Source organism: Mobula birostris, chromosome 25, assembly GCF_030028105.1.
Source record: "Mobula birostris isolate sMobBir1 chromosome 25, sMobBir1.hap1, whole genome shotgun sequence".
In the NCBI taxonomy this organism is placed as follows: domain Eukaryota; kingdom Metazoa; phylum Chordata; class Chondrichthyes; order Myliobatiformes; family Myliobatidae; genus Mobula; species Mobula birostris.
In genome coordinates this window covers 13,120,051-13,137,395 of record NC_092394.1, presented here as the reverse complement: position 1 = coordinate 13,137,395, position 17,345 = coordinate 13,120,051, and the positions used below count along the sequence as shown (strand labels likewise).

The window sequence follows — 17,345 nt, the reverse complement described above, 5'->3', positions numbered from 1 at the left end:
TTAGTGGTTGGCTGTCTTTGTCACTGTAAGTCAATTCAACTCAAGTTTAATTGTCATTCAACCTTACACGAATACTCATGAATACAGCCAAACGAGACTGCGTTACTCTGGGATCAAAGTGCAAAACACAGTACCAACAGTCTCACACACAAGATAGCTAACACAAATGGTATTACAGTCACGCCATAAAAGGCTCCCAAAAATTTGTGCCATCAATCCACAGCCAACCACAATAGAGACCGTCTCCTGCCAAGCAAACACTGGGGGGACGGGCGGCAGCACCAACTCCAACTGAGCATGGTATTGACCATATCCATGTAAGGCCAGGTATCTTGGGCTTATAGTTAGAAGTTAGGTGGAAGTAATTAGAGTAAGCCACCCTTAAATAATTAGGCATATATCACTATTGGGAACAACTGAGACAGAAAACGAAATGAAGAATAAATCACAGCAAAGTGTGTATGCACAAAACCCAACCAACTATTTCCTTGTCAGATGGTTCTTAATGAAAGGAAGTTGTTAGATTACAACAATTTATTCATGGAAAATACACTGTGGCCCGTTTATTAGGTGGCCACTGAGCATACGTTTGTGGTCCATCCATCTCAAGGTTGGATGTGTTGTGCATTCAGAGGTGCTCTTCTGCACACCACTGTTGTAACACGTGGTTATTTGAGTTACTGTCGCCTTCCTGTCAGCTTGAACCAGTCCAGCCATTCTCCTCTGACCTCTCTCAAGGTATTTTCAACCACAGAATGCCACTCACAGGCTGTTGTTTTCAGTTTTTGTTTTGCACATCTCTCTGTAAACTCTAGAGACTGTGTGAAAATCCCAGGAGATCTGCTGTTTCTGAGATATTCAAACCACGCCATCTGGCAACCACACTCAAAATAACTTAGATCACATTTCTTCCCCTTTATGATAGTTGGTCTGAACAACAACTGAACCTCTTGACCATGTCTGTATGCTTTTATGCATTGAGCTGCTGCCACATGATTGGCTGATTAGATATTTGCATTTACGGGCAGGTGTACAGGTGTACCTAATAAAGTGGCCACTGAGCGTATGTTATTCCTGAAAGTTAACGAGAAGCTCTGACTTATTTCTGAAATTAAAACAGCAACTACTGCAAATGTTTGATGAGTTAGATAGAACTGATGCTATTGTTCCCTCTATTTACACGAAGTTCAAAGTTCAAAGTACATTTATTATCAAAGAGAGTATAAATTATACAACCTTGAGATTTGTTTGGTTACAGGCAGCCACAAAGCAAGAAACTTGAAAGAAACCAGTTTAAAAAATAAAGACCAACCCCCAGTGGGCACGGAGAAAAAAAACACAAATCATGTAAACAATAGAAGCAACAAAAATTGCATCCCTCTTCTTTATCATCCACAAGTTGCTCTCCTTCACTTTCCTTCATTCAGCTTCATCCTATCGTTTCCTTCTCTCCTCTTCCCTCCTTCTGTTTCATTTCCATTTTGCTCCTGTTTCATCCTTCCTCCCCAATCTCGTCTTCATTTGGCTATTTCTCTACCCTATTTCCCTTTTCTGACCTGTTTTTTGTCCATTATTTCCTTCTCATTTGTTGTTTGGTGCTCATCAAAGGTTCAAAGTACATTTATTGTCGAAGTAAGTCTGCAGTATACAACCCTGAGACTTGTCTTCCCACCGACAGCCACAAAGCAAAGAAACACCATGGAACCCGTTTAAAGAAAATATCAAACACCCAAAAGCACACAAAAGAAAACAACAAATCGTGCAAATGGCAAAAAAGAGTATAAAACACAGAATATAAAACGTCAAGCCGCAGAGAATTTGAAACAGTTAGGAATGTTCAGTATAGTTCAGTTCAGTTTAATTCAATGCCGTGTTACTCATTTAGAGCCAGCCTGCCACAATCAGAATTGCACAAAATAGCAATACAAAAAAGGAACACCCAAAAATCAGGAAGAAAGAGTTGTCAAACACAGGTAGACAGCACTTATAGAGCATAGAACAGAGAGCAGAACAACACAGTCTGGGTTCTTCAGCCCATGATGATGAGCTGGCCTATATAACCCACTCCATGACCAACATAATCCTTCCCTCCTACACAGCCAATAACCCTTCATGTTTTATACATCCACATGCCTATCCAAAAGTCTCTTAAATGTCCCTATTGTACCAATGTCCTACCACCACTTGCCCTGGCAGTGTGTTCCAGGAACCGACCACTCTCTGTGTGAAATATCTGCTTCTGATATCTCCCCTAATCTTCCCCCCACTCACCTTTGCTGCCCCGTGAAAAATATGCCTGCTGTCCACTCAGTCTATACAGTACCTCTTTATCATCTTATACACCTCAATCAAGACTCCTCTCATCCTCCTTTGCTCCAAAGGGGAAAGCCCTAGCTCACTCAAGCTTTCTTTATCTGACATGTTAACTGATCTAGGCAGCATCCTGGTAAATCTCGTCTGCACCATCTCCAAGGCTTTCAATCCTTCCTATAGCAGAACTGAACTCAATACTCAAAAGTGTGGTCTAACCAGAGTTTTACAGAGATTATCTTGCCATTTCTTTCTTTATTTCCAACATTAAAATCTCACTTTTCGTTTTCTTCTTTACCCTCTGGTTCTCTTATACTTAACTTTGTTAATTTTCAATTCCATCTATAACTTCATGGAGACGGACATGAGAGCACAGCGGAACATCTGGAAAACTTCTGAAATGCCTGTTTCGCTGCCGCTGCTACTGTGTGGTAACCAGAATCTCCGGAGCAGAAGGCCCCGAATCCTCAGCCTTGCGCGTTTCAGCGGCCGGGGAGAGGTCGAAGGCGCTCGGCAGAGGATGGCGCTCAGGAGGCTATATCAGAGAGGCCGGTTGGAAGCTCAAAGTTTTCAGATGGATGGACTCAGGGTCGGCTGGGGTCGGCTGCTTCCAAGGTATCGGCAAGTTGACAGTGCCTAGAGGTTTATGGCAGGGAGTTTCTCCCTTTTGCCGCCTGCTATCGGGGACTCGGGAGTCGATTGACTTGGAACTTTGAGACTTTATTTTTACTGTGCCCATGGTCTGTTCTTTATCAAATTATGGTATTGCTTTGCACTGCTGTAACTATATGTTATAATTATGTGGTTCTGTCAGTGTTAGTCTTTGGTTTGTCCTGTTTTCTGTGATATCACTCTGGAGAAACATTGTATCATTTCTTAATGCATGTATGCGTTTCTAAATGACAATAAAAGAGGACTGAGTGTTCTCATAATCTAAAAAAAAACTTTACCATAATGCAGTGGTCCTTTCAGACCAATGCAGTTTACCCATTAACCTTTAGTTATTGCAATGTGTTGACACTTGGGAAGTTTTAGTATTAACTTCATTACGTGATTAACCAATGCCCATTGTGATTATTGATTGTGACATATTCAAACACGTTAGTTCAACAGTTTCATCTTGTCTAACATCCTACTGATGACATCACTTAAAAAGTTAAACTAAGAACAAATAGCTTCTTTGCCAGTACTAAATTGGGAAATGTTGATGGTAGCAGTGGTCCATCGAATCAACTTTTGTTTTACTTTAGCTTTTCAATCCAAGTTCAAGTGAGTTGATTGTCATTCATCCTTCAAGTCAAGTCAAGTTTATTGTCATTTAACTACCATCAAACAACACAACATTTCTCCGGACCAGGCTGTAAAGCACAGTAGTATACAGAACATAAATCTACAAAAAAATTACACATAGATGAAAGTAAAGTGCATAAATTAAATATTGTAGGGTACAGTGCAAATTATCCGGTGACGCCTCGAATGTGATGTAGCAGAGAGTTCAGAAGCCTAATGTACTGGAGGAAGAAATTGTTTCCCATCCTGACCATTCTTGCTTTTATGCATCAGAATCTCCTGTCTGATGGTAGAAAGCCAAAGAGGGTGCTGGATGGGTGGGTGGAATCCTTGATAATACTGAGGACCCTGCATATGTAGCGCTCCTGATAAATGTCTCTGATGAATGGTGGGGAGATCCTATGAGCCTCCCAGCCACTCCCACAGTCCTTTGTAGGGACTTCCAGTCTGATACTTGGCTGTTCCCACACCAGGTGGACATGTAGCTTGGTCAGGACCCTCTCAATGGTGCTCCTGTAAAATTCAGTTAAGATGGGGTTGGGGGGGAGGGAGCCTCAATCTCGTCATGAAATGGAGACGTTGCCTTACCTTCTAATTCTAATAGGCATCCGTTAGTCTCATGAGACCATGGATTTGCACCTTGGAAGGTTTCCAGGGGGCAGGCCTGGGCAAGGTTGTATGGAAGACCAGCAGTTGCCCATGCTGCAAGTCTCCCCTCTCCACGCCACCGATGTTGTCCAAGGGAAGGGCATTAGAACCCATACAGCTTGGCACCGGTGTCGTCGCAGAGTAATGTGTGGTTAAGTGTCTTGCTCAAGGACACACAAGGCTCGAACTAGTGACCTTCAAATCACTAGAGAAACGCCTTAACCACCTGGCCACGTGCCAACACACCTTCTAATTCAGGTTGGTGATATTAATGGACTAGGCACGGTCACCCATGATGTGAACTCCCAGAAATCTGGTGCACTTAACTCTGTCTACGGAGGAGCCATGTATGCACAGAGGGGGCTGTTCATCTGCACCTTCACATGTATACAGCAATATGAAACACGGTTCCTCTGGATCCAAGGTGCAAAACACAGTACATATAGGTCACACGCAGTACATATAGTTACGATATAGAACATATAGTTATGACCTGGTACATGCAGTCACAAAATAATATTAGCACAAGTCCCTGAGTGGCATGTCCTGAAGCTTGATGGTACATGGGATGTTGTCTTGTAGCCACATTTCTGCAAGAACAAGCACACAGCAGTTCCTCATCTCGCTCTGGGTCAGTTTGCAGGTCAAGAAAATTCAGTTTGTTTTTGAGGGAGCCAACATTGGAGAGCAGGCCTGTAGGATTTAGCTTTTTAAAGTACCATGGATTCCAGAACACTCTCTCACACCGCTCGCAGTGCCTCCTCCCTTGGGCAACATTTGTGAACTGAACTGAACTGGTTGTCAGTCCACAGCTCCATGACCAAGGAGAAAGCTGCTCAAATCATCGTTCCTGCTGAGGCAGAAGTGGTGGGAATTCTGACTGATTACAGGGCTAGGGATTATTCTGGAGATGCGCTGTGCTCCGAGTTTGGGGTCTTCTACAGAAATGGTCTCCAGGAGAATGTCTGCTTATCAAGACTTTCACCTCACCAGCTTCAGTGCCTCTTTGTTAACTTCAATCACAATCGCAACAGCAGTACTCTTCCTCTGTTTCACTTTCTAATCATTCTCTGGATAAAGGAACTTCTGAACTTGCTATTAGTGGCAGACTAAATCTGTGGCCTCTGATTTTTGACACACCCACTTGTCATATCTTTTCCCTGCGTCTACCCGACCAAACCACTTCATTATCTTCAACAATGCACAATAGATGCCAAAGGAGGGCAGCAGGTCAGGTAGCATGTATAGAAGGGGATAGACAGGTGACGTTTCCAGCTGAGACCCTTCATAAGACATAGGAGCAGAAATAGGCCATTCGGCCCATCATGTCTGCTCCACCATTCCATCATGGCTGTTCCCAGATCCCACTCAACCCCATACACCTGCCTTCTCGCCGTATCCTTTGACGCCCTGACTAGGACTGTTCATTCTCCTCCACTGATGTTGCCTGACCTGCTGAGTTCCTGCAGTGTTCTGTGTGGGTTGTTCAACATTTCCAGCATCTGTGGAGTCTCTTGTGTTCATCATCTCAAATGTCTCTATCATGTCATTGCCCAACCTCGAGGGCAGCAGAGCCCCAGTCTTTCCAGATAAATCTCTGAATTGGGTTTATTGTCACTGACATCCTGTATGTCCTGAAATTTTTGTGCCAGAATACAGTGATACAGTGCAATATATAAAACAATAAAATGAGAAATATATATATGTAGCCCCCGGTAAGCCTCAGGCTCGCTCAACTCGCTGTCGTCTAGGGAAACAGCCCTTGGCCCTGCCAAACTGGGTAATAGTTTGTGTGGATGCTGTGTGATGTACCCCACCCCACCCAAATAACAGACAATACACCAGATACGATTAAATGATTACAATTTATAGATATTACTGGAAATATATAATTAATAGAGATAAAATATAAAAGGAAAATAAAAGACGCCAGACTTATCAAAGTTCAACCTCTTCGTGCACAAGCAGTTGGAGCTCTAGTAACAGTCCTCTTTTCACCATTCGATCCCCTCTGACCACTTCGACCCGCCGTCTGGGACCAACCACGGTGGTCGACCAGACGCTCCACACGAGTCTGTCTTCGTCTGCTCTCCTCACCGAAGACCCTGGACCTCGGACTCCAGCTCGGGGTCTGTCCTGTCGGCCAGCTCACTGCATCGTGTCCACTCTCTCTCTCTCCCCATCACGCCTTCTCCCCAAAAACCCGCACATCACAATAGCTTACAGACACACAAAAAATAACATCCATCCCAATTGGTTAGCAACAGAATACAACTCCCTCTATAACCCAAGCAAGCTGCTAGTGAGAGAACTTTCGCAGCAGTTAACATAACAAAAAAGCCATTTTAATTAGAATCTGGTTTAATACCACTGGCATATGTTGTGAAATTCGTTGTCTTTGCAGCAGCAGTACAACACAATACAGAATAATATAAAAATGTGAAGTACAGTAATTATAAATATATATGCTGTGTACATACATCTATTGATGCTTCTGGACACATCTTCAGTGATGTTCCTGGAATCATCGGGTGTTTCGGGTCTTTCAACATCATACAACCTCCTCCAGGTGACCCAGCCGGGGCTGATCAAACCCCAGCTTGTGTCCAGGTGGCTAGCTACTTATGACTCCATGGCTCCCCTCTTCTGAGCCACAGCCATCTTGAGGCCCTCTCTGCCGCATCGGTGCTACTGCGGATGGCTCTCCTCTTCCTCTTTCCTTCGATGCCCAAAATGCTGAAGGCTCTAACTAAAGAATGGGCTGTGAATCCCCTACAACCAACCTCCACTGGGAGACACCTATTAAATAGTTAAATTAAATAAGCAGTGCAAAAGTAGAAATTAAAAAGTAGTGGGGTGGTGTTCATGGGTTCAATGTCCCTTCAGAAACCGGATGGCAGAGGGGAAGAAGCTGTTCCTGAACTATTGAGTGTGTGCCTTCAGGCTCCTGTACCTCCTCCCTGAGAGTAACAATGAGAAGACAGCATGTCCTGTGTGTTGGGGGTCCTATAATTGTATTATGGTTACAGAGAAAGAGCAGTGCCAATAGACAAATAAATTCCAAAGGCCATGATGTGGTAGATTGGGAGATCAGGAGTTCATCTCTTAGCGTGTCAGCGGTCTGTTCCAGTGTCTGATTGAAGCTTGAGCCTGGTTATGTTGTAATGCCTTTGTATCTTCTGCCCGGTGGGAGAGAGGAGAAGACAGAATGTCCTAGGCCGCGTGAAGTCTTTGATTATGTCGGCTGCTTTCCCAAGACGGCAGGAAAACGTAGACATACCCAGTGGAGGGGAAGCCATTTGGCATGGTGGGTCGGGCTGAGTTTGCAGCTCTCCGCGATTTCTTGCAGCCTTGAGCAGAACAGTTGCCGTACAGAGCTGAGATGCATCCAAATAGGATGCTTTCTGAGGCACATCTGTGAACATCAGTAAAAGTCAATGGGTGGACACGCCAAACTTCCTTAGGTCAAACTGCTGAAGTGTGGTGTGGAACTGGTATTCATGGAGAGGGATGGCAAAATATTAGAAAAAAATTTTCTCCCCTCCTCTTTGTCTTGCATTTTTATTAGCTGTATTAATAAATGGAACATGACTCATCCATCACTGTCAGTATGTTTGCCAGAGTCAAAACAAAATGGGTTTGAGGTACTTTCATCAGCATAGGGCAGCCCTGAAATCATTTGTAGCTAATCAGATTTACTCCTCTGGCCCTTGTTTGCTTCTCTTTCCCTTCCCCCATTCTCACCGCCTGCCTATCATGCACACTATCCTCCCACTGTTTTCCCACCTTCTTCTCCCAATTACTGCCCTCTCCTACCCCGTTCAGCCCTTTGCCCCTCCCAGCGTCTCACATGATTCCCACTTCCTCTGCCCCTTTCCCCACCTGACTACCTTTCAGACGCAGAGCTCCCAAACTCTGGAGTTCTACCCCTCTCCCTTTCCACCTCTCCTCTAAGAGACTTTTTTAAAGTTTCCTGCTGAGCCTCGAGACCAGTTTCTGTCTGAGGGCACTGCCCCTTTAATGTTAAAGAGCTAGTATGAAGAAATTTATAGCATCCATTTATTGGACTAATTTCAGAAACAAAACACATCTAAGTTGACATGGTGACAGAGAGCTGAGAGATGGGCCACACTGTCCAAATCACCTTTCAACAGCTGTTGAATCCTCCAACCCATTGGAGAGCTGACAATGGCAAGCATTGCACTGAAGAAGAGCAGGGGCGTTCCCCAGTGGTCTAGTAGAGTCTATACTTATCTACGTCCCAACAACATCCCAGATATACAGAAAACATCATGACAAATAAGGCACAGCATCTCTTACTAGCTCTTCCTTCAGTTAGTCCTGATGAAGGGTCTCGGCCCGAAACGTCGACTGTACCTCATCCTAGAGATGCTGCCTGGCCTGCTGCGTTCACCAGCAACTTTGATGTGTGTTGCTTGAATTTCCAGCATCTGCAGAATTCCTCGTGCCTCTACTTTCTTAAAAGTTTTTGCAAATTTGGTATGTCAGCAAAGGCTTTGACTAACCTCTATGGAAAACCAACACCAGTGCTGTTGACAAGAAGGGGACGAGCAGACTCTATTTTCTAAGGAAGCCAAGATACTTCAATGTTGGAGATCTTTTACCAGTCTGTTGTAGCGAGTGCAGTCCTCTTTGTGGCATCGGTGCTGGTGAGGCAAAAAGACTAAATAAACTCATCAAACAGGCCGGATCCGTCCTTGGCGACAACCCAGACTCTTTTGGGTTGGTGGTGGAGAGGAGGTCACTAAACAAACTGTTATCCATTATGGACAATCTGGCACATCCTCTCCATGACCTACTGAATAAGAAGCAGAGCACCCTTTCAAACAGCCTTATTCAGCTCCACTGTCACAAGGATTGTTACAGAAAATCTTTCCTACCAGATGCAATAAGCATATACAACAGTTCATCTCTGTGCACCAGGAAAACAGACTTCATACTACAAAAGTCTCTGTTTTATTGTTTCATACATTGTGATTACACATTGGTAAATTATTATTGTGTATATTATTATTCTGTACCTTATTATTAGTTAAATCTGCACACTGCTAAGTGTGTTTTTAAATGAAGCTGCTGTAACAAAATTATTTCCCACTTGGGAGCAATAAAGTATTTATTATTATTATCATTATTAAATGCACAGTGGAGAGTATCTAACCAATTACATCATTTCCTGGCATGGAGACACCAATGCCCAGGAATGGAAAAGGGTTGTGGGGGACTTATAGCCGCATCCACCATCAAATTGCTGAAGGATCTGGGGGTCTATGGTCAGATTCTACGGCAAACCATCAGAGGCGGCAGAAAGAAGCAGTCAATGGCTTTGGATCAAGTGTAAAGACCTCTCCTGGGATCCAAGATATTAAGAGAGTGAGAGGACACAATGGGGGGGGGAGGTTGACTGGGGTGCCAGAAGTCATTGGCGAGCCCTCCAGAGAGATAGTGGGTGAATCGATGAAACGTTGAGGAAGGAGAGTGCCCACCTGCAAACCCCTGCGTGTCAACCCTGAGCCATACCCAGCATCAAGGCAGTCTCGAGCGACCGCTCACAACCCACTGGCGTGAGTGATATTAACATCTCATCCTGTGTTTTCATGATTTCTACTGTGAAACTCTGCAATGGGGAAGGCTATGCTGGGAACATGCGTCCCCAAGTGGCGATTTCTATTTATTGCAGATAATGAACGAACTCTTGGAGATTCGAGAAAACTGCAAGTTAAGTATAGGTACTGGGGAGCAACTTGAGCAAGGACCAATACAAGTCATCAGCCTATTATTTTCTATACCCTCCACTATCAAAAATATCACAGTTTTGTTACCATTCTTTAGATTCAGACTCAGATTCAAATTAGTTTATTGTCATATACACCAGGATGAAATATGATTATATTGCTCAATATGATGATCTCACTTTTGTGTGGGTTTTAAAGTCAAAATCAAGGTTGAGTTCATTGTCGTATGCACAAGTCCATGTGATGATGCAATGACAAACTTAACTGCAGCAGCACAAAGCATCAGATAAATGGCATCCAACGAGGAAATCATAAATAAATCATAAACACAAGAGGTTCTGCAGATGCTGAAAATCCAGAGCAAAACACACAAAATGCTGGCGAAACTCAGCAGGTCAGGCAGCATCTGTGGAGAGGAATAAACAGTCAACATTTCAGGTGAACACAAATTATACACAATTTTACAAGAAAGAACACAACTTGAACAAAAATAAACCATTTTAGTGCAAAGTGATCCAAGAGGTCACAGTGTTGCTAAACTGTAGTGATTAGGGTTGTGCAGTTTGGTTCAAGAACTCAACGGTTGAAGGGAAGTAACTGTTCCTAAACCTGGAAGTTTGGGACTTCAAGCTTCCGCACTTCCTGCAGGATGGTATCTGCAAGAAGATGGTGGGGATCTATGATGATGGATGTTGCTTGTTAAAGGAGGAAAGAGGAAGAGAAAAGGAAAAGTTAATGGAATTATGTTTCAGGGATCAAGAACTGGATGTCCACCAATGTTGGAATAATTAGAGTTGAGTATGATCAGAAAAATGAGCCTCAGAGCACTGAAGGCCTGGGGAAGAAAACAGACATAAAGAGAATGTAGAACTTGAAGGGATAATCTATGGTCTAGTGATCTCCAGCAAATGCAGGGTTAATAGTGCTCCATTGATCCTGAACTTGAACCAGGGAATGCCAAATCTACGCAGGAATTTCATAAACCCTGTCCCTCAGTGAAATGAATGCATGGATATTAATGAAAATAGGGCTCAGAGTCAACCCTGATCTCTTTCAAAAGTGAGGACTTGCCTCAAATAAATTCAATCCCAAGATGTGTGAAGTGATACACTTTGGAAGACCGAACCTGAAAGCAAAGTACAAGGTTAATGACAGGATTCTTAACAGTATAAAGGAACAGAAGGATCTTGGGGTCTACATCCATAGGTCCCTCAAATTGGCCACACAATTTGATAGGATGGTTAAAATGGCATATGGTGTGTGGGCTTTCACTGGAAATTGAGTTCAAAAGCAATGAGGTAATGTTGCAGGTCTGTAAAACTCTGCTTGAAATACTGTGTTTGGCTCTGGTCGCCTCATTATAGGAGGGATGTGGAAGCTTTAGAGAGAGTGCAGAGGAGACCTACCAGGATGGTGCTTGGATTACAGAGCATGTCTCATGATGAGACGTTGAGAGAGCTGGGGCTTTCCTCTTAGGAGTGAAGGAGGATGAGAGCTGACTTGATAGAGGTTTATAAAATGATAGGACTCATAAGGAGAATGGGCATCCAGATCCTTTTTCCTGTGGCAGCATTGGCTAATACAAGGGCATAATTTCAAGGTATTTGAAGGAAAGTATAGGAGGGATGTCAGAGGTAGTTTTTTTATATACAGAGAGTGCTGAGTGCACAGAACATACTGCCAGGGATGGTGGAAGAGGCAGATGCATAAGGAACATTTAAGAGACTCATCCTGATTCTAATCCTGATCTTGATCCTGATTCTAATTCGTATTCAGGTTCTGATCCTGATCCCAATCCTGATTCTGATGCTGATCCTGATCCACATCCCAACCTGGATAACCATTCTCCTTGCTGCCGAGGACAGCTTGAGGGAGCTGCATCAGAAGTTGGTTTACTGCATTCCACATGCAAAGCTCCTCTCTAGGATATAGGAATAGGAGGGAAGCCATTTAGCTCCTCAAGCTTTACTGTCATTCAACTGGGCAAGGACTATTCTGAATCTTAGTGAGTGGAGTCCCTTCGAGTTACCTTGTTCCTGCTAACAGGGTAACTTGTCATCCTGTTAACGGGAACAGGGAGCTTACTTCTTGTTTTGACTTCAGGAAGACTATAATTTAAGGTGATGCATTCTTAAACTATTTGATAGAAGGAAATAGTTCTTAGATGTACACCTTTGTAATTATGACTGTGTGGCTCAGCATTGTTTCAATGCCGTATTTAAGTTTACACCGTTGTCATGGGCCGAACGAAAGGTGGTGATGAATCAGCCCACAGGAGGGAGGTTGAAAATCTGGCTGAGGGGCACCATGACAACAACTGCTTACTCAATGCCAGCAAAACCAAACAGCTGATTATGGACTGCAGGAGGAGGAAACAAGAGGTCCACGAGCCAGTCAGTCCTCATCAGAGGGTCAGCGGCGAAGAGGGTTTTCAACTTTAAACTTCTTGATGTTATTATTTCGGAGGACCTATCTTGGGACCACCACATAAGTGCAATAATGAAGAAAGCAAATAAATACAACCAATAGACTCACTTTGAAGGACACTTCATTCCATGTTCTTTATATTTATTGCTTATTTATTTATTTCTGTTTGTATTTGCACAACTTATTGTCTTTTGCACACTGGCTAAACACCCAAGTTGGTGTGGACGTTCATTGATTCAATTATGATTATTATTCTATTATGGATTTATTGAGCATGCCCACGAGATAATGAATCTCAGAGTTGAGTATGGTGACATGTATGTACTTCGATAATAAATTTACTTTGGACTTTTGATCAAATACTCCCCTCAGTACGAACAACGTGACAGGGTGCACTTTTCCTGGGCTTGTTTCCACTGAGAATTCCAGGTAGTAAAATTGATCACAAACACAAGCAGTTCTGCAGATGCTGGAAATCTGGAGCAACACACTCAAACTGCTGGAGAAACTCAGCAGAATGGGGCAGCATCAAAAGAGGGAAATGAAGAGTCAATCTTTCAGAAGGAGACCCTTCCTAGTGAGGTGTCTCGACCCAAAATCTTGACTGTTCATCCCCCTCCATAGATGCTGCCTGACCTGCTGAGATCCTCCAGTATTTTGTGTGTGGCCATTACTAACACAGGCTGGTGAAAGCGTGAGTTCCAATAGGTTCACTTTATGTGGTGCAGTGTTTTTTTAGGCTATAACATCTCCTCCCCACTTCTACCCTGAAGTCCCACCAGCCATCCTAGGGCAAGCATATTTGTAAGTTCCTCCATTCTAGCCATCATTCTGCTATGAAGTTGTAGAGTCATACAGCAGAGAAATAAGCCCTTCAGCCCAGCTGGTTCATGCATTCCCATCTAAGCTTGTCCCATTTGCTCATACTCCATTAAAGTTTTCCTATCCTTGTCCCATGTGAATAACACATTCATATTCATTGAGTGGTGGGTGGAGATATGTCTCTACCAAAGGAGGTATAAGGCATTCCGTCCCTCCACTAGCTTGCAGGTCACCCTTGGGCAAGGTTCAGCACCTGCTTTAGTCCCCTGATCAGGATCTCACGAAGCCATGGGAGCAGGTGGTGGATGATCGTATGAACAGCCGGTGCATATCACAAGCGACACACATCAAAGTTGCTGGTGAACGCAGCACGTCAGGCAGCATCTCTAGGAAGAGGTACAGTCGACGTTTTGGGCCGAGACCCTTCATCAGGACTAACTGAAGCAAGAGCTAGTAAGAGATTTGAAAGTGGGAGGGGGAGGGGGAGATCCGAAATGATAGGAGAAGACAGGAGGGGGAGGGATGGAGCCAAAAGCTGGACAGGTGATTGGCAAAGGGGATATGAGAGGATCATGGGACAGGAGGCCCAGGGAGAAGGAAAAGGGGGAAGGGGGGAAAAACCCAGAGGATGGGCAAGGGGTATAGTGAGAGGGACAGAGGGAGAAAAAGGAGAGAGAGAGAAAGAATGTGTGTATATAAATAAATAACGGATAGGGTACGAGGGGGAGGTGGGGCATTAGTGGAAGTTAGAGAAGTCAATGTTCATGCCATCAGGTTGGAGGCTACCCAGACGGAATATAAGGTGTTGTTCCTCCAACCTGAGTGTGGCTTCATCTTTACAGTAGAGGAGGCTGTGGATAGACATATCAGAATGGGAATGGGACATGGAATTAAAATGTGTGGCCACTGGGAGATCCTGCTTTCTCTGGCGGACAGAGCGTAGGTGTTCAGCAAAATAATCTCCCAGTCTGCGTCAGGTCTCGCCAATATATAGAAGGCCACCTGTCCCATGATCCTCTCATATCCCCTTTGCCAATCACTTGTCCAGCTCTTGGCTCCATCCCTCCCCCTCCTGTCTTCTCCTATCATTTTCGATCTCCCCCTCCCCCTCCCACTTTCAAATCTCTTACTAACTCTTCCTTCAGTTAGTCCTGACGAAGGGTCTCGGCCTGAAACGTCGACTGTACCTCTTCCTAGAGATGCTGCCTGGCCTGCTGCGTTCACCAGCAACTTTGATGTGTGTTGCTTGAATTTTCAGCATCTGCAGAGTTCCTCATGTGTGCATACCACGAGTCCTGGTTATGTGACCACGGACACCAGGCAGACAATCTCAGAAGGGTATGATAATGGCTGGGGTCGCCGTTTGGTGAAGACACTGCGCAGAAGAAGGCAAAGACAAAGTACTTGCGTAGAGAAATTTGCCAAGAACAATCATGGTCATCGACCACATCGTACGACACGGTGCATAATTGATGGTGATGAATCATGCCATCCATTTTCATGCCTTGACACGAACATGAAATGTAACATAGCAAGGCTTGCTATATGCAAAGTTCGAAGTAAGTTTATTATCAAAGAACATTACAGTACTGTGCAAAAGTCTTAGGCACATAACTAGGCTGCCTAAAACTTTTGCACATATTGTACAGCATTTATCAACACGGAGCAGAAAGTAAGTCTGTAAGTCTGGTGGGAGCAAAGGAAGTTGCCAATGATGAGGGTGGAGTGCTGTGGGAGGGGTGTCAGACAGGTGGAAGACAACTAGTGCCAGAGGAGGGGGTGACAAGGGTACAGACACATCCAGCTCTGAGACACCAGGCAAGGTCATTTGATTCCAAAACTCTTAGGCACCCTAGCTATATATAGGTGCCCAAATCTTTTTGCAGAGTGCTGTATATTATCATAGATTACCTTGCAGCCATTCAAAGTAGAACAAAGAAATACAATAGAATCGATGAAAATCTGTACTGCTGGTGCTGGAAACGTGGCAACACGTACGGGCTGCCCTGAGCACAATCCTTGGACTGTGTTGGTCATTGACACAAATCAATGCATTTCACTGTATGTTTTGAAGCATCAATGCATGTTTGACAACTAAAGCTATTCTCTTTAAATCTTTTTCCTGACCACTCTCCGGGTGAAAAAGTTGTCCCTCCGGTTCCTATTAAATCTGGTTTCGGCACTCTCACCTTAAACCGGTGTTTTCTAGTTGCTGATTCATGAATCCTAGGGAAAAAGACTGTGTGCCTTCAGCCTGTCTGTGTCCCTCGTGACTTCATACACCTCTGTAATATCACTCCGCGTTCTCCTGTGCTTCAATGAATAAGTTCCATTGAGGTTAGTGTGTGGTACGGGGGGATAATAGATCAGGCATGATCAAATGGCGGAGCAACTTGATGGGCTGAATGGCATGATTCTGCTCCTGTGTCTAATGACCCTATGGTCTTAGTGGGTCTCTCACTCTAATTATAACATGCTGCATTGCACATGCCAAGAGGAAGCATTTCCCCCAGGAACAGATAGCATTCCCTCTCCTCCCTCCAGCATTGCTTGCTGCAGTTAAGGATCATTGAAGGTATAGCTTCCTCTCGCCTGGAGCCCACAGAGGCTGCATCTCCCTGCTCCCTCCTTGTCCCTCACAGGCAAAGCCCTCCCCATCACTGAGCGCATCCACAAGAAAGCAGCATCCATCATCAAAGACCTCCACCATTCAGGCCAGGCTCTCTCCTCTCTGCTCTAAACGGGCAGGAGGTACAGGAACCTTAGATCCCACACCAACCACAAGTTCAGAAACAGTTCAACCATCAGGCAGGATAACTTTGCTCACCACCGCTCTGAACTGATTCTGCAGACCCCCCCCCCCCCTTTAAAGGTGCTCTACAGATCATGTTCTCAGTGTTATTCTTTTTTATCTGCACAGTTTGTCTTGCACATTGGAGTTGGTCAGTCTTTGACAAACTGGAACACAGAAAGTACAGGTCCTATGGCCCACATGTTGTACTGACCTTGTGCTGACCCTTACTTCCAGCTTAGCGCACCATTTGCCAATGTGAGAGTCTCTTAAATGTCCCTCTACCATCACCCCTAACAGGGCTTTCTAGGCACCCATCACTCTCTGCATAAAACATCTTTGACATCCCCCTAAACTTTCCTCCAAACACATTAAAGCTACGCTCCCTGGTATTAGCCATTTCCTCCGTAGGAAAAAGACCCCGGCTGTCCACTCCGTCTATTTCCCTTATGTATAGTTCTTTTTTCCATAAAATTCTATTCAAGCAGGCGTGATAAACCTTTGTTGGACGCTTTACAACACAGGTGACCCGGGTTCAACCTGTAAGGAGACTGTACATTCTCCCCATGGCTGCGTAGGTTTTCTCCCGGTGCTTCGGTTCCCTCCCACGGTCCAAAGATACGTCGGTTGGTCGGTTTATTGGTCACTGTAAACTGTCCGGTGATTAGGCTAGAATTAAATCGCGGGGTTGCTGGGCTGGAAGGGGCAATTCCGCGCAGGTTCTCAATTAAGTACATTAATTCCGTGGACTTCCGGTTGAGAACCCTGTTTACTGCAAACACCTGTCAGCAAACGAACCTCATAGTAGAATATAAATCTACTTCAAGCTTTGCACTTTGAACTTTTTGCATGGGGGATTTATTAATTAACTTCATTTGTTTCGCAATAACTGGCAATATAGTTATTGCCCTGATGCATGGGTCAGAAGGGCTCCCAACAGGAGATATTCTCCACTGAATAATATTAGTGAATTGGTCAGCTCTGTGACAAAGTGGCGATTTCTATGTCATCGCTACTGAGGTTAGGTGTTCTAATTCTACCGTCAATAAAGTCCTTGAATTTTAATTCTCCGGTTTGGGATTTGAAGTCTCTGCCTGGAACTGGTGCTAGGAGTGGTTACTGTCACCGGTCGAAGGTGGGTTGGGGTATGGGGAAGTCCCAGACTGGTCCCAAACACTTCGTTTCACGTCCCATGCATATGACACCCAACGGACGCGTTTCCTGTCACGGCGCGTTCACGTGACACCAAACCTCATTCAAGATTAAAGATTGTTTAATGTAATTTCTAGTGCAGAAGTGTAAAG

At 44.4% G+C, this 17,345-nt stretch overlaps 1 protein-coding gene across 1 annotated transcript in view; it reads right to left on the bottom strand.

Moving 5' to 3' along the window:
- LOC140187802 (kinase suppressor of Ras 1-like) overlaps positions 1-17,345 on the bottom strand; it is a 548,168-nt gene that overhangs the window by 270,705 nt on the left and 260,118 nt on the right. The gene's annotated exons all lie outside the window — the stretch shown is intronic.